We start from the raw sequence: 18,433 nt of genomic DNA on the forward strand, positions 1-18,433 counted from the left end.
CATGGATCTATTTTTCCTGACCTTTATGAAAGCAAAAGTACCCAGGAGACTGGGTTTCATCCATATACATACCTTTGAACACGTTGTTGTCTAGTTTCAAGAAGGAGTTAAAATTGTTATTACTAAAGATTATTTGCAGTTAAATAACTCAAGGGGGAAAGATGAATAAAATCTAAAGTCTTTTCAAGTTGTTTGTAAGGGAGATGAAACATGGAATCACTTCCTACATCCTCCTCCACAGTGAGCAGGTTTGAGGGATAAATAAGGGGCTCCAAGAGCTCAGCCACAGGAGGCATCATTTTCAGGTTGGGGCCTCAAGGAAGATTTCCTGGGAGAGTAATTACATAAGACACTGAATAATGTCACAGTCAAGTCCCTGGGGCTCATTTTTTCAGGTACATAAAGTGATAGATACATAGGCTTGGCATTATGTGAACCAAGAACCTCCAGATGTCCATGCTGGGTTTATAAAAAGAAGAGGAACTAGAGATCAAATTGCCAACATTCACCAGGTTATAAAGAAAGGAAGGGAATTTCAGAAAAACACCTCTCTCTGTTTCATCAACTACGCTAAAGCTTTTGACTGTGGGGATCATGACAAACTGTGGAAAGCTCTTAGAGAGATGGGAATACCAGACCATCTTACCTGTCTCCTGAGAAACCTGTATGAGGGTCAAGAAGCAACAGTTAGAACCCTGTATGGAACAACTGATTGGTTCAAGATTAAGGAAGGAGTATGACAGGGCTGTCTGTTACCACCCTGTTTGTTTAACCTATACGCAGAGCACTTCATGAGAAAGGTCAGGCTGGATAAGTTATAAGCAAGATAAGTGGGAGAAACATCAACAACCTCAGATATGTGGATAGCACTTTATTGGCAGAAAGCAAAGAGGAATTCAAGAGCCTCTTGATGAGGGTGAAGAAGGGGAGTCGAAGAGGTGGCTTAAGACTAAATATTAAAAAAAAAAACTAAGATCACAGCATCCAACCCCATTAGTTAGTTTCAGTTCAGTCGCACAGTCGTGTCCGACTCTTTGGGATCCAATGAACCACAGCACGCCAGGCCTCCCTGTCCATCACCAACTCCCGGAGTTTACTGCATGGCAAATAGAAGGGGAAAAGGTGGAAGCAGTGACATATTTCCTCTTCTTGGGCTCCAAAATCACTGTGGACAGTAACTGCAGCCATGAAATCAGAAGACAGTTGCTTCCTGGCAGGAAAGTGATGACAAACCTAGACACTGTGCTGAAAATCAGAGACATTACTCTCCTGAAAAAGGTCCATCTAGTCAAGGCTGTGGTCTTCCCAGTGGTCATGTACGGTTGTGAGAGCGGGACTGTAAAGAAGGCAGAACACCAAAGAATTGATATCTTCAAACTGTGGTGCTGGAAAAGACTCCTGAAAGTCCCTTGGACAGCAAGGACATCAAACCAGTCAATCTTAAGGGAGATCAACCCTGAATATTCACTGGAAGGACTGATGCTGAAGCTGAAGCTCCAGTATTTTAGTCATCTGATGCGAACAGATGACTCATTGGAAAAGTCTCTGATTCTGGGAAAGATTGAGGGCAGAGGGAGAAGAGGGCCCCAGAGGATGAGATGGCTGAATGGCATCATTGATGCAATGAACATGAACTTGGGCAAACTCCAGGAGATGATGAAGGAAGAGAGGCCTGGCATGCTGCAGTCCATGGGGTTGCAAAGAGTCCAACACAACTGGGCAACTCAACAACAAAGTAATAGAAAAGAGAGTTTTGGTTTTGGTCTTCTTTTTGGAGACAGTATAGAGGAGAACCAGGTAAGTTCAGACGAGAAGTGAGATGAGGGCAACCAGGGGTATCTGAAGTCACGACTCTCAATTTTGGGCTGTATTGCAAACACCAAAACATCCATCAGGTGAAATAAAAACAAGGTGAGCTATTGGTGTATTCTTGGAACATTGTCACTGTCACTGTCAATTCAGCAAGGGTGCTTGCTGAACTGAGAAAAGGAAGAGATTCAACTCAACCGACAGCTTTAGTTCTGTCTTTTTCTGGTTTTTACAGGTATTTTGGTGTTTGTGTTCAATGTGGTGGCTCTTTCCAAATGAATAGGCTCCCCAAATAGAGATAAAAATGCTTGAAGGGGTTTAGATGAAGGTTTCACACTTGAGATATTTCCACCTTTCTCAGCCCAGGATAAACTGGCAACAAATCCATCTTCCTTCCTCATCCTTGGGCCTCTCACCTGGGCATACCCTTTCCATGATAATCTCTCTTGAAAAATATCTGGATGAGCCTGTCAGGCTGCTGCCTACTGTCCAGCTGTTTTTTTTTAATATAAATTTATTTATTTTAATTGAAGGCTAATTACTTTACAATATTGTATTGGTTTTGCTATAGATCAAGAGGAATCCACCACGGGTGTACACATGTTCCCCATCCTGAACCCCCTCCCACCTCCCCTCCCCATACCATCCTCTGGGTCATCCCAGTTCACCAGACCCGAGCATCCTGTATCATGCATCGAACATGGACTGGCGATTCGTTTCACATATGATCTTATACATGGTTCAATGCCATTCTCCCAAATCATCCCACCCTCGCCCTCTCCCACAGAGTCCAAAAGATTGTTCTATGCATCTGTGTCTCTTTTGCTGTCTCGCATACAGGGTTATCGTTACCATCTTTCTAAATTCCATATATATGCATTAGTATACTGTATTGATGTTTTTCTTTCTGACTTGCTTCACTCTGTATAATAAGCTCCAGTTTCATCCACCTCCTTAGAACTGATTCAAATGTATTATTTTAAAGGCTGAGTAATACTCCATTGTGTATATGTGCCACAGCTTTCTTATCCATTTGTCTGCTGATGGACATCTAGGTTGCCTCCATGTCCTGGCTATTATAAACAGTGCTGCAATGTACATTGGGGTACACGTGTCTCTTTCAATTCTGGTTTCCTCAGTGTGTATGCCCAGCAGTGGGATTGCTGGGTCCTATGGCAGTTCTATTTCCAGTTTTTTAAGGAATCTCCACACTGTTCTCCATAGTGGCTGTACTAGTTTGCATTCCCACCAACAGTGTAAGAGGGTTCCCTTTTCTCCACACCCTCTCCAGCATTTATTGCTTATAGACTTTTGGATAGCAGCAATTCTGACTGGCGTGAAACGGTACCTCACTGTGGTTTTAATTTGCATTTCTCTGATAATAAGTGATGTTGAGCATCTTTTCATGTGTTCGTTAGCCATCTGTATGTCTTCTGTGGAGAAATATCTGTTTAGTTCTTTGGCCCATTTTTTGATTGGGTCATTTATTTTTCTGGAATTGAGCTGCAGGAGTTGCTTGTATATTTTTGAGATTAATTCTTTGTCAGTTGCTTCATTTGCTATTATTTTCTCCCATTCTGAAGGCTGACTTTTCACTTTGCTTATAGTTTCCTTTGTTGTGCAGAAGCTTTTAATTTTAATTAGGTCCCATTTGTTTATTTTTGCTTTTATTTCCAATATTCTGGGAGGTGGGTCATAGAGGATCCTGCTGTGATTTATGTCGGAAAGTGTTTTGCCTATGTTCTCCTCTAGGAGTTTTATAGTTTCTTGGCCAGCTGCTTTTGATCCTCCTACTATCCATCTTGCCTACCCTTGAAAGCCACCTGAGCAGATCACTAAGGACCTCTTGACAGCCCTTGGGAAGTGTGTCTGCCTTTCCTGAAAGAGTGACCCAGATGTTCCTGCCCCCAGCTCCTGTCTTCCAAGCTTGAGCTTGAGCTTTTGCTGAGAGAGAATGCCTTTGCAAGAGGCAGAAAATGGATGCCTGAGTCTTGTCCATTCTGAAAATTCTGCTTCACAGCTGCATAACATAGGCTTTCATCTAAGGAAGTTTTTGACACAAGTTCATAGTAGGGCTTCAAGAACTCTGAAACCTCTAAAATCATATGTCAAATTTTGTGTCTATATGTTGCTTTCACATATTCTGACCCCACCCCTCACAAAATGGTAAGAAACTTTGTTTAAAGAGTAATCAATTTGTGTTATCTCTGATGTCCCTTAATTCCCCTGAAATCCAATTATATTCAGGGCATGGAGGTTAATGTTTAAATTCCCTGGACCTTGGACCAGTCCCAAAGAAAATGAAAAGAAAACAAAAACACAGCTTCCTAGTCTGCCCTTGCTCTGCCAGCTATCCAAGGACGTCTGAGAACCTCCTGATACGTGTCAGCCAAAAATCTGTAGAATGGACCCTTCACCCAAAAACATATTTAAAGGGGCAATAAGCAGATGAAAAGATACTCAGTGTCATTAGATATGCAAGCGTGCTAAATTGCTTCAGTCATGTCCAACTCTTTGCGACCCTATGGACTGTAGCCTGTCAGGCTTCTCTGTCCATGGGATTCTCCAGGCAGGAATACTGGAGTGGGTTGCCCTGCCTATCTCCAAGGGATCTTCCTGACTGACCCAGGAATTGAACTGGCGTCTCTCATGTCTCCTGCAATGGTGGGCAGATTTTTTTACCACTAGCACCACCTGGGAAGCCCCATCATTAGTTATGGGAAAATGCAAATTAAAATCTCAATGTGATATCTTTATACATCCACTGAAACGGCTAAAATTAAAAAGACTGACAATTCCAAGTATTGGAGAGGATTTGGAATAACTGGAATTCTCATTCAAAGTTAGAAGAAGGGGAGCCCAAAATGATATAGTTCCTTTAGAAAACAATTTGACAGTTCTTAAAAAGTCAGACATACACTTATCCTACAACTAGCAATTCTATTCCCAAGTCTTTATGCAGGAAAAGTACATGATCACACAAAGATCTGCATGTAATTGGTACAGCAGTTTTATTTACAGCGGCCACATACTGGAAAGAACACAATTGTATATCAAATGTAAATAGATAAAAACACTATGACACATCTATACATTTGACAACATAAAAAGGAAAAGACTACTGAGATATATTACAACCTGGTGATTCTCAAAAGCATTATGCCAAGGGAAAGAAGCCAAAAGGACTACAAATTGTGATTCTGTTTATATGACATTCTAGAAAAGGCAAAGCTGTAGTGAGAGAAATCATTATCAGTGGCTGCCAGGGCCTGGAGGTAGGAGAAAGAAATTAACTGTAAAGGGCCACAAGGAATTTTTTTGGAATGATGAACTTGTTTGATAAATGATTGTGGTGGTAGACACATGATGAAATATATTTGTCAAAATTCATCAAACTAATTTAAAGTATTTATTATATGTAAACTATTCATCAACATGGCTGATGAGTTGTTTTTTTTTTTAAACTAGCTGCTGAGCATTTACTTTATATATAGGACAGTTCAAACATGGAATTCTTTTTTGCAAGGATAAAGGATCTCAGACTTGGGGTCAATGCACATCATTTTATGATTTATTTTACATATTGGACTCTGGAGTTTGTCCTAATTTCCTACTCCAACTGGCACTCTTTCAATTGGGAGCTGCTGTTTTCATCTTTCCCATCTTCAGGGTAGAGCCAGAAGGTGTTATGAGCACTGCAGAGTCCAAATTGTGTCTGGTTGTATATTACATCTATTAAATCCACTGCGGTGTTTGGAGCTGACTGAAGGGGAGAGAAGGAAGAGAGAGAGAGCTGAAATAGACTGAAATACAGCAGCAGGGATAGAAACAGGTACCAGGGAGAGACATTTCAGCAGACTTTGTCCGGGACTAGATGTAGGAGTATAAAAGAGAGTAAGCATTGTTCAGAGGGGACTTTGAACAGTTCCTCGTTGCCTTTGAGAAGAAGCCCAAACTCCTGATCATAGGCTATCCGGCCTTCCATAATCTACTTTCTATCTCCCTCTTCATTGCCCACTAACCATTTTCACTAAAGCAGAAGCTCCTCAAGCACAGGCCTGTGCCTTACAACAAGTAGTCCTCCATAAGCACTTATTACTTAACAGCAGTTGTTCAGTATAAACTGGTTGTATTATAGATATGTACAAATGTCCATTCACCTACTGATGGACATTTGTATTGTTTTCTTTTTTGGCTATTACAAAAAGAATATGTTTGTATGTTATGTATGTATGTTATGAATATTATTGTCCAAGTCATTGTGTGAACATATGCTTTCATTTTCCTCAGATAAACCCTGGGAATGGAATTGCTGGGTCATACTGGCTCAGTTGGTGAAGAATCTGCCTGCAATGCAGGAGACCTGGTTTTGATCCCTGGGTCGAAAGGAAGATCCCCTAGAGAAGGGAATGGCAACCCACTCCAGTATTTTTGTCTGGAGAATTCCATGGACAGAGGAGCCTGGTGGGTTAACTGTCCATGGGATTACAAAGAGTCAAGACACAACTGAATGAGTAACACTAACACTCTGTTATGTTTAGTAGATCCACACAAGGGAATAAAAAGACATGAACTATTGGTGCACACAACATGGATGAATCTTAACAAGCTTATGCTGAGTGAAAGAAGCTGGATACTGCCCCACTCCACCCCCTGAAAAAGACCCCCACACACAGACTGTATGAGTCCATTCACATAAAATTCTAGCAAAAGCAAACTAATCTATAGCAACAGAAAGCAAACCAGCAGCTGGGAGGGCAAAGGACAGTGAGGCACATAGGTTGACAGTGATAAAAATACATGGGGAAACTCTTTTGGGGTCATGGATATGTTCATTATGGTTATGGAGTGATAGTATCACAGCTGTATACATATATCAAAACATGCCATATATTTTTAAACAAGTGCAGTTTATGTCAATTATTCCTCAATAAAGCTGTGAAAAATACTGTTTGAATAAAGAGCAGGCCCTCTGTAAATGCATATAGAATGAATGTGGAGAAATGTGCAATGTTGGTTTAAGGGACACAAACCAATATGCTCAATAATCGTTGGTAGAATTAATATATAGAAGAAACAAGTGAATAAATAGTAGGTGTTTAATAATTTTATAACGAATGAATGAATTTGACAAATGTTTAAATCAGCCTATTGTGTGCCAGGGATTAGGGAACAAAACAAAGATCCCAGAGCTCAGAGCTTTGTTTTGAAGAGGAGAGTAAAAAAACACACATTAGTGCGCTAGACAGTGCCAAGGAGAGAAAAAGCTGAGAAGGGCCACCAGGACTCTTAGAGAAGGAGACTGACATTTTTGAGAGTGTGGCCACCTCCCAGGATGACGCCTGAGAAAAGATCTAAAAGAAATGAATGAGCCAGGTGGGTGTCTAGGAGAATAAAAAGTAACTGCTCTAGAATTGAAGAAAAGAATGAGCAATACTTAAATGAAACTTATAACGAGTGAATGCAATAGCCGGAGCGCGTAAATGCTAATAAGATTGGCTGGGTCCAAGGCCCTCCCGGCCAGTCAGTCCTTGCATGGTCCACGAGGAATGCCCCACCTCCGCCGTCTCCTTTCTCCGTCGGCCAGTGCGTGGGCACGCGCAAAAACCGCTAGACGGCGTCGGTTTCCCTTCCCACGCGCGGACGCCGGCGTGGGCTGACGCGGTCACGGCGCCCGCGCGTGCGCAGAGCCGAGGCCGGCGGCACTCGGGGAGGGGCGGAGCGGGGCGGGGGCGAGCAGGGCGGGGCGGGGCGGGGTCTTGAGGTGATTTCCCAAGCCGCGGCAGCGCCTCAGGCGGTGCGGGGAAACCGAAAGTGGGCGGCTGCGGCGGCTGTGGCCGTGAAGAAGAGGGCGGCGGGAGCCGGGCCCAGAGGCACTGGGACGGGCCGTGGGCCCTCAGGACGAGGTGAGCGCAGGTCCTGCTGGCTGCGGGAACGACAGGTGCCAGGCGAGGTCTGACGAGGTTTGGGGGGGGCGGGGGGGCGCGGCACACCTGTGTTCCTAGCGGGACAGTACCCCGAAGGGGACTCCAGCGGGCTGGGGCCTCTTCCCTGTAGCCGCAGAGGATGCCCCGGTCCCCACTTCAGCAAAGCAAGCTGGGCGCCAGGGGAGTTGGAGTTCCAGAGCGTTGTGTTTTAAATCTCTGACGGGACCGTCTGGCTGTTCACCCCGGAGCCGGCGGACTCTGCCGCTTGGGAAGCTCAGTGCAGAGAGGGAAATACGGCGCGGTGGGTGTGGACAAGGGGCGGATGGTGCTGACCAGGAAGTGGTTCCCTGCACCGGGGCGACCGGCCTCAGCTGCCCGCCCGGAGCAAGGGATATCCGAGCCCCCTGGCTGTTTGAGCTCGCGTATTTTACACCTTCCACTTTAAGTTCCTCTTAGAGGAACTTAAGACTAGCCTCTGCAGGCCACTTAAGCAATGCAGGACACAAACACTATCCGTTTCTCTTAAACCGTGAGCACCCTGAACCCTGGGTGGGTACAGAGCTTCAAGTTAGGAGGGAAATATGACTCCATAGTGAATATCTCTTAACTTTCACCAAATCCCCCAACAGGATCAGGTTCTCAGTCTTCATTTAATGGGAAGGAACTTGAAGCCCACACAACTGTTCTGCTCCCATTTCCTTGAGGGGGTAGGTACATTGCCATACATAACCAAAGAGACCACTCCCTCCCAAACAATTTCAAAGAACCAGAAGGGGAAATACCTTTATTCGAAGCAGCCTTGGCCGAATTCTGAAAGCCAACCTACAAAACAGAAACAATAACACCACTGACCTGGGTCATCCCTCCCTCCCTACCCGCCACCCCTTTCGTGCAGGTGGAAAGACTGCAGAAAAGTGCCCTGCCTAAGTGATATACAACAACTTAATGACAGAAGTGAAACAGACCAACTCCTGGCTGCTTTGATGTGGAGGTGTTGCATACTGCAAATAGCATGGACTTTGCAGATTCACGTTGGAATCTGGGTTTCTCCACGTACAAATTGTATGCTCTTGAACAAATCACACGCCTGTTTTGAGCCCAATTTTCTCTTTTAATCAATTGGAAATATTTAACTTACCCTGCAAGACTTTTCTTAGATAACTACTGCAACTCATTTGCCTCAGAATAACAGCCAAGAAGTGTTAACTCTTTTCCTTCCACCAAACTTCCTATATTTTACATAATTGGATTTCAGTTTTCTTGCATGCAGGGACACATTTTTAAGTTCTCTATATAATATAAAATGGCCCATAGTAGAGATTTTTGCAGTTCCACTCAACTAACCTTCATGGAGCGTCAGTTACATGCACAGTACCAGCTGGGGGAAGGAAATTGCTCTGGGGCCAGTTGGATTAGAACCCACATCTTTTGTGCAGGGCCCTTTGCCGGCCTACAGCCTATCTGCTAGTTCAACACAGTGAGACTCTGAAGCAGCAGTTGGTGGTGCCTTTGAATTTCAGACCCTGTAGATTGGAAATGAAATGTAATCCCTGCTAATGCCCTTTTAAGTGTATTGGTTGAACATGACTGAATGAACTATTGTATTTTGTACCAAGAGATTTAAACTCCTTGAAGGACCTCTCTTTAAATTCTCTCTCTTTAAATTCTCTGTGCAGTATAATCTAGTTGGGGACTTAATATGAATGTAAGAAAAAAACAGTTTATAGTATTTTAAGTCTTAAGTGCCTACTCTGTGTTTGATCAGTTGCTGTTTGTAAGGTCTAAGATTTGACGTAGAGTGAGCACTTTGCTTCTGGACACTTTCAGGGTCAGCACATAAATACAGAAAGGACAGTTCCTTGGTGCTTGGAGTGCAGTCTAATTTCATATTTATATGAACTGATTTTTCTTTCTTTATGCAAAACCAACTTTCTCCTCCTGTTCCCACCTTTGTGCTTTGAAAAGCTTTGGTCTTTTCACTCTTTCCTCATTGGGCCAATTTAAAAAAAAATTTGTCTTTCAAATAAACTATTTAAAAGTAATTGTCATTTTTAGCTAAAGGTGTGTGTTAGGATATATGTCAGTTAGAGCTTCAGATCGGCACAAAATACTCAATGTGACTCCAAAGCAAACTCAGTATTTTAGCTTTGTCCAGAGGAAGCAAACCCATTTTCATTAGATCTTTGGACCCTATTTCAGCACTTGAAGGACTCCAGGGAAGGTTGAGAACCATGGATCTTGCCCATCCTCCTTAGGTTTCTTATGAAAAAAACAACCTGAAGTGACTTCCTCAAAGGGTCATAGCTAATTAGAAGCAGAACTGGGATTAAGGCCCAAACTCCTAACTAAGCCACTTATGATCTCAGAGCTTTTTCTCCAGTATGTAGATTTATGGAGAGCTGTTATTTATTCATACTATGTAATTAGTAATGAATGTATAATTTGGAGGTTGAAATTACAGTAATAAAAAAGAAAACTGCTCTCTGAAGGAAGTATATCACCACCTGAGGGCATTAATTACTATCTTCAAAAAAAAAAAGAGTTGGTAAAGGAGTAACTCAGGTGGTAACAAATAGAATGTAATTGGAAATAAAAGGTAACATGTAAACTGTTACTGGATGAGAAATTGCCTCCAAAGAGTCTTAGACAAAAACCTTCCTTCTTTTAGGCTCAGTTTATTGATGCATAATGAGGGGTTTGGGATAGACTAGATGATGCCTAAAGTCTTTTCAGCACACACATTCTGGATTTTAGGGGCCTGACTCATTGCTAAAGTAGTATCTTCATGGAGAAGGGCAGCCATTTACCAGAAGAATGTGCCCTAAGAAGACACTAAAAATTGAGTAGCTGACTAAAGAAGATAAGAGAGATTGTTTGGTGATTTCAGTTTACCCTAATAATTCTTTAGATTTATTTAAGGGTTGAGTGCCAGTCTTCTACTCAAATTTATGACACCAAAAAATGCAACAAGGTAAATGAATCAAATTGTATAGTTGGAAATAGTTGAGAAAAGAGAAACTGAGAGGAGAAAGCATAGATGGGAGCATGACCAGCTTGGCCAAAGGTCTTTGGGCAGCAGGAGTGAGGAAACTGAAGCTACGGAAAGCAGATCAGATGTGAAATGACTGAGCCAGGGAGGGCCAGCTAATGGTAAAGGCAGGTATCCAGAGGACACCAAAACCTGCTTCTTCAGAATTAGACTCTCCAGGGACCATTTTCAGGTGTATTAGAAAAACTGAATTTACAAAATATAATATTGAAAGTGAAAGTTATTTTAGGCTGTTTACATTGTTTAAACCTTGCTTTCCAAAAGATTGTCATTACTTTCGCCTACTCCCTGCTCTACTTGGTGCACATTGTTAGCATTTCAGGGTACTCATGATTAATTATGTAGCAAAATAGAAAAGGAATGATGTAAAAGGATTCAATTTTTACAGCAGTTGAAAAGTATTTTGGATTTGAGTGCCACACTCTTAAATCAGAATGTGACAGATCCCCATTTCATGCCACTTTAACAGCTAGTCACTAAATACGCCTCAGGGTTGCTCTCCATGTTCTCCAAGTCAAATTTACTTTCAGAAGCCAATGCTGTACATTTGGAGCAGCTGTCTGAAAGCAAGCCCTAAGTTTGGGAGCCAGACCTGGATTCTTGTTGTGGTTCTGGCCATAAAAATATGTGAGTCCTGGAATAATCACCTGGTACCTCAGTTTCCTCATTTTTAAATAAGCAGTTTGGAGATGGTGAGAAGGTGCCCTCAAGCATTCCATGCTTCTCTCAGCTCCCAACTCTGAGGTCAGGCCACCACCCTGTGCTGCCATACAATGGACAGAGCAGTCAAGTGACTTTTGTGTACGAATTAGGTGAGAAATCTTAGAGGAGATCTGGCGGTTTTACTAAGCTTGCCTGGTCAAGTGTGTTGAGGCAAGTAAGAAAAACTGGGAAACTTACAATGTTTCAGATTTGATGCTGTATTAAAATGTCTCCAGTATGCCAACGCCTGTATCTTTGCACTCTTAGCCATGTAATGCATATATTCATAGGTAGTTTCCCATCCATACCAGGCTTCTAGGAAAATATAACCACCGAATGCCAAGTATTGTGCTAAGCACATATAACTCTCTTTTTGACACTTATCATTCAGAAAGAGAGGCAAGGAAAGGAGGAGAAAGGGTGAGAGGAAGGCCATGAAAGTCAAGTGCAGTCTGTTGTGATCATTGTGGCTGGTTTCTTCCTCCTTGACTGAGGTCTTTGCTAGCTGACCTTGGTCAGTTTTTGAGATTAAAGTATTCTGATTAAATAATTCCCCAGATTCACCTCTACTTTACTCTGCTTAAGCAGGGGATTCTTACCCAGCTCAAGCAGCCCCTTCATTATCTAGGGAAACCCTTAAGAATTCTAACCTGAATTTTAAAAGATGACCAACCTTATTTCTCCCAGCCTAGCCTAACTTACCATCATCAGGGCTTGCATAACATTCTCAAAATAAATTGAATTCTCTTAAACTGTAAATTATATTTATCACAACACTTTTAGAGAGTAGAAATAAGGAGGAAGATTGAAAGAACAAAATGGCAGCTTAAGCAGTCTGGGAACCACTTTGGAGGGATTGCTGTTGAGGCTCTGCACTGAGTTGAAATTCCCATGGTAAGCTTTCTTCTACACTTCTAATGGATGACATCCAAGATAATAAACTTGATTTTTATAGTTAGAGGAAAGTCTCTTCTGTGTATACTTTTTATAAAAGTTCTTGAGAATAACTGCCATCTACAGGAAAGCTGAGAAAATGCCATGATAACCAAGGAATTACCAAAATTTAGAGCATTCTACAGCAGTATAGTAGGTTAGAGAGTAACATTACGGTTTTTTGAGCTTTAGTTGTAACATTGTTTTTGTTCAGCGCCTGAACTGATACTGCTAATGTAGGAATTGCAAACTGGACAGACATGAGTCCTGAGAACAGAGACCTGAGAGTAAGACATCCATCCAAACAAGATGCACAACCACATTCACCTTCCAGCTTTTATTACACTTCTCACCAGCTTTGAAATCCTCAGTCTTATAGTCCAATGGACTGCCCTTCCCTCCAAAAAAATTGTTTACTAATAGAGAATTATAGTATTCTAGAAAATAGCATGCCTAAAAAAGGGGAGGGAGAGAAATGCTTTCGATTTTAGTCATGTGGTCAAGTATTGCTTCCCAGTCTCCTCAAGTGTCAGGTGCTTTTTTTAATTTAAAAAAAAACCGTGAAACTTCACACATAAGTAGTTGTACTTCTAATATCCATTGGTTGACAAAATATATAACTACCAAAAGCTACTGAAAATTCATAGCTTTTGAACTGAATGAATTGAAACAAATGAATTTTCAATTCAGTCACAAAGGTGTGTTTTTGAATCTCAACCATATCTGCATATTGTTTGAGGAATAGGAATACATGTTAGTATGAGACATTTACCAGTGTTCAAGCAATGCATGCTTACACATCAAGGTGTGTGAACTTCTTGCAGTAACTCTATGGCTCAGACCTGAGCCTGCTCACTGAGAACTTGGACTCAGAGTGGAAAGGCCCAGAAATAATCTATGTAATGGATCTCAATCACAGCTTGACATAATTAACTGTCTCAATCAGTTTACAACAGCCATTAAAATTTGAAAATAATTTTTTAATTAAATTGAGGATTATTCCTTTAATTGCCCACATACACTATGCTATTATTTTAGTGAGTAGGAGAGAAAAGGAATGGTGTTAGCTAGATGGAGAATTTTTCATTCATTCACTAAGGATTTACTGAGCTCCGGTTGTGGGCTAGGCACTAGGGATTCAGCAGTGAACAAAACCCATCCAAATCCCTGCTTCCATGAGCTTACATTCAAGTCAGGAAGTTGTTATTCAGTCCCCAAATCATGTCCAACTCTTCACCCACCATGGACTGCAGCATGCCAGTCTTCCCTGTCCCTCACCATCTCCTGGAGTTTGCCCAAGTTCATGTCCATTGAATTGGTGATGTCATCCAACCATCTCATCCTCTGTCATCCCCTTCTCTTCCTTTCCTCAGTCTTTCCCAGCATCGGGGTCTTTTCCAATGAGTCAGCTGTTCACATTAGGTTGCCAAAGTATTGGAGCTTCAGCTTCAGTATCAGTCCTTCCAAAGAGTTTTCAGTGTTGATTTCGTTTAAGATTGACTGGTTTGATCTTGCTTTCCGGGGGTCTCTCAAATGTCTAATCCAGTACCATAGTTCAAAAGCATCAATTCTTTGGAGAAGGAAATGCTAACCCATTCCAGTATTCTTGCCTGGAAAATTCCATGGACAGGGGAACCTGACAGGCTACAGTCCATGGGGTTGCAAAGACTCAGACACGACTGAACAACGAACACTTAACACTTCTTTATTGTCCAGCTGTCATATCCGTACATGACTACTGGAAAGACCATACATTTGACTATATGGACCTTGGTCCACAAAGTGGTGTCTTTGGTTTTTAACACACTGTCTAGGTTTGTCATAACTTTCCTGCCAAGAAGCAATCGTCTTCTAATTTAATGGCTGCAGTTACCATCCACAGTGGGTTTAGAGCCCAGGAAGAGGAAATCTGCCACTTATTCCACCTTTTCCCTTTTTATTTGCATGCAGTGATGGGACTGGCTTTTTCACTCTCCTCCTTCACCCTCTCAAGAGTCTTTTAGTTCCTCTTCACTTTTTGCCATGCAGTTCAGTTGCTCAGTCATGTCTGACTCTTTGCGACCCCATGAACCGCAGCATGCCAGGCCTCCCTGTCCATCACCAACTCCCGGAGTTTACCCAAACTCATGTCTTTTGAGTCAGTGATGCCATCCAACCATCTCATCCTCTGTCGTTCCCTTCTCCTCTTGCCTTCAATCTTTCCCAACATCAGGGTCTTTTCAAATGAGTCAGCTCTTCACATCAGGTGGCGAAAATATTGGAGTTTCAGCTTCACTAGCAGTTCTTCCAGTGAACACCCAGGACTGATTTCCTTTAGGATGGACTGGTTGAATCTCCTTGCAGTCCAAGGGACTCTCAAGAGTCTTCTCCAACACCACAGTTCAAAAGCATCAATTCTTTGGCGCTCAGCTTTCTTTATAGTCCAACTCTCACATCCATACATGACCACTGGAAAAACCATAGCCTTAACTAGACAGAGTCTAGTCATAAAGTCAGCCACTGTTTCTAATATTTACCCATCTATTTGCCATGAAGTGATGGGGCCAAATGCCATGATCTTCGTTTTTTGAATGTTGAGCTTTAAGCCAACTTTTTCACTCTCTTCTGTAACTTTCATTAAGAGGCTCTTCTTCACTTTCTGCCCTAAGGATGGTGTCATCTGCATATCTGAGGTTATTGATATTTCTCCCGGCAATCTTGATTCCAGCTTGTGCTTCTTCCAGCCCAGCGTTTCTCATGATGTACTCTGCATATAAGTTAAATAAGCAGGGTGACAGTATACAGCCTTGACATACTCCTTTTCCTATTTGGAACCAGTCTGTTGTTCCATGTCCAGTTCTAACTGCTGCTTCCTGACCTGCATACAGGTTTCTCAAGAGGCAGGTCAGGTGGTCTGGTATTCCCATCTCTTTCAGAATTTTCCACAGTTTATTGTGATCCACACAGTCAAAGGCTTTGGCATAGTCAATAAAGCAGAAATAGATGTTTTTCTGGAACTCTCTTGCTTTTTGGGTAATCCAGCGAATGTTGGCAATTTGATCTCTGGTTCCTCTGCCTTTTCTAAAACCAGCTTGAACATCAGGAAGTTCACAGTTCACGTATTGCTGAAGCCTGGCTTGGAGAATTTTGAGCATTACTTCACTAGCGTGTGAAATGAGTGCAATTGTGCGGTAGTTTGACCATTCTTTGGCATTGCCTGTCTTTGAGATTGGAATGAAAACTGACCTTTTCCAGTCCTGTGGCCACTGCTGAGTTTTCCAAATTTGCTGGCATATTGAGTGCAGCACTTTAACAGCATCATCTTTCAGGATTTGAAATAGCTCAGCTGGAATTCCATCACCTCCACTAGCTTTGTTCGTAGTGATGTTTCCTAAGGTCCACTTGACTTCACATTCCAGGATGTCTGGCTCTAGGTGAGTGATCACACCATTGTGATTATCTGGGTCATGAAGATCTTTTTTTGCCATTAGAGTGGTATCATCTGAATATCTGAGGTTGTTGATATTTATCCTGGCAATCTTGATTCCAATTTGTAACTCATTCAGCCCAGTATTTCACATGATGTGTTCTGCATAAAAGTTAAATAAACAGGGTGACAAACAACAGCCCTGTCATACTCCTTTCTCAATCCTGAACCAGTCAGTTGTTCCATACAGGATTCTAACTGTTGCTTCTTGACCCGTTTCTCAGGAGATAGGTTTGTTATGATCCACATAGCCAAAGGCTTTAGCGTAGTCCCACCTTCTCCCCCTTGTCAAGCGTAAGTTCTGTTTTTCAGTACCAGTCAGGGTAAAACGATAGAAAGAATTTGGGCTTTGGCATCAAATAGACCAGGACTAAAATCCTGGCTTCCATATATCCTGTAATATCTTGATTACTTAATATCTTTGAATTTGGTTTTCTCATCTGCAGAATGAGGATACTTTCCTTGTGTAGTTATTATGGATATTAAATTTTCAGAAAATTGAATTTACACAAGAGAAAGAAAAATAGCTTTGCAGAGCAGCTTTATTTACTCTTTTACTGAACTGTAGCTGATTTACAATGTTGTTCTATGTTGTTTCTGCTGTACAGCAAAGTGACTCAGTTATATACATATATACTTTCTTTTTTATATATTCTTTTTCATTACTGTTTATCTGAGGAGATTGCATATAGTTCCCTGTGTTATACAGCAGGACCTTATTGTTTATACATTCTAAACGTAATAGTTTGCATCTATTAATGCTAACCCCAAACTCCCAGTTCATTCCTCTCTCACCACTTCTCCCCCTTGGTAACCGTAAGTCTGTTCTGTATGTCTGTAAGTCTGTTTCTGTCTCATAGATTTGTTCATTTTTGCTATATTTTAGATTACACATATAAGTGATATCATGTGATACTTGTCTTTCTCTTTCTGACTTACTTCACTTAGTATGATAATTTCTACTTGTATCCATATTGCTGCAAATGGCATTATTTCATTCGTTTTTGTGGCTGAGCAGTATTCTGTAATATATACATACCACATCTTCTTTATCTGTTCATCTGTCTATGGATATTAAGGTTATTTCCATGTCTTGGCTATTGTGAATAATGCTGCTCTGAACATAGGGTGTAAGTATCTTTTTGAATTATAGTTTGTCCCAATATATGCCCAGGAATGGGATTGCTGGATCATATGATAACTCTATTTTTAGTTTTCTGAAGAAACTCTGTACTGTTTTGCATAGTGGAAAGCACCTGACCTTTTTAAAAATTTTATTTATTTATTTTTATTGGAGGCTCATTACTTTACAATATTAGAGTGGTTTTTGCCATAGACTGACTTGAATCAGCCATGGGTGTACATGTGTCCCCCATCCCAAAACCCCCTCCCACCTCCCTCCCCATCCTATCCCTCAGGGTTGTCCCAGTGCATTGGCTTTGAGTGCCCAGTTTCATGCATCAAACTTGGATTGGTGGTCTGTTTCACATATGGTAATATATATGTTTCAGTTCTATTCTCTCAAATCATCCCACCCTCGCCTTCTCCCACAGAGTCCAAAAGTCTGTTCTTTATATCTGTGTCTCTTTTGCTGTCTGGCATATAGGGTCATCATTACCATCTTTCTAAATTCCATATATATGCATTAATATACTGTATTGGTGTTTTTCTTTCTGACTTACTTCACTCTGTATAATAGGCTCCAGTTTCCTCGACCTCATTAGAATTGATTCAAATGTGTTCTTTTTAATGGCTGAGTGATATTCCATTGTGTATATGTACCGCAGCTTTCTTATCCATTCATCTGCCAATGGACATCTAGGTTGCTTCCATGTCCTAGCTATTGTAGACAGTGCAAGCAGCTGAACTTTTAATACTCCAAAATTGGGAAAAACCCACATGTCTATCAACATTTGAATGGGATGAACAAATTGTGGTATATCCATACAGTGGAATACTACTCATCAATAAAAAGCAACAAACTCCTGGTAACTGTAGTAACATGGATGATACTCAAGAACACTAGTCAGTCCTAATCTGTACTGACAGCAGATCACTGGACAGATTGGAGCCAGGACAGTATATGTGTGATGGGGAGAAAGTTGACTGCAAAAGGGCACAGCTTGAAGGAACTTTTTTTTGGGTTTATTGAGATCTACTTTATGTAAAGTAAAAGTCACCACTTTTGGTTTATAGGTCTATAGGTGGTGGTGGTGTTCAGTTGCTCAGTCAATGTCTGACTTTGTGATCTGGTGGACTACAGCATGCCAGGTTTCCCTGTCCTTCACTATCTCCTGGAGTTTGCTCAAACTCATGTCCATTTAGTCAGTGATGCTGTGCAACCATCTCATCCTCTGTCATCCCCTTCTCCTTCCCTTAGTCTTTCCCAGCGTCAGGGTCTTTTCCAGTGAGTCAGCTCTTCGTATCAGGTGGCCAAAGTATTGGAGTTTCAGCTTCAACATCAGTCCTTCCAATGAATATTCATGGTTGATTTCCTTTAGGATTGACTGGTTTGATCTCTTTGCAGTCCAAGGGACTCTCAAGAGT

The 18,433-nt window shown here is 41.7% G+C and overlaps 1 protein-coding gene across 2 annotated transcripts in view; it reads left to right on the top strand.

Moving 5' to 3' along the window:
• Positions 1-7,582: 7,582 nt before the first annotated feature.
• TDRD7 (tudor domain containing 7) overlaps positions 7,583-18,433 on the top strand; it is a 102,643-nt gene continuing 91,792 nt past the window's right edge. Inside the window, exon 1 of one of the 2 annotated variants that reach the window (XM_005905972.2) lies at positions 7,583-7,715. The gene's annotated coding sequence lies outside the window, so the exon portion shown is untranslated. The remainder of the gene's footprint in view (positions 7,716-18,433) is intronic. The other variant, XM_005905973.2, reaches the window with a different exon arrangement.

Source organism: Bos mutus, chromosome 8 (genome assembly GCF_027580195.1).
Source record: "Bos mutus isolate GX-2022 chromosome 8, NWIPB_WYAK_1.1, whole genome shotgun sequence".
In the NCBI taxonomy this organism is placed as follows: Eukaryota; Metazoa; Chordata; class Mammalia; order Artiodactyla; family Bovidae; genus Bos; species Bos mutus.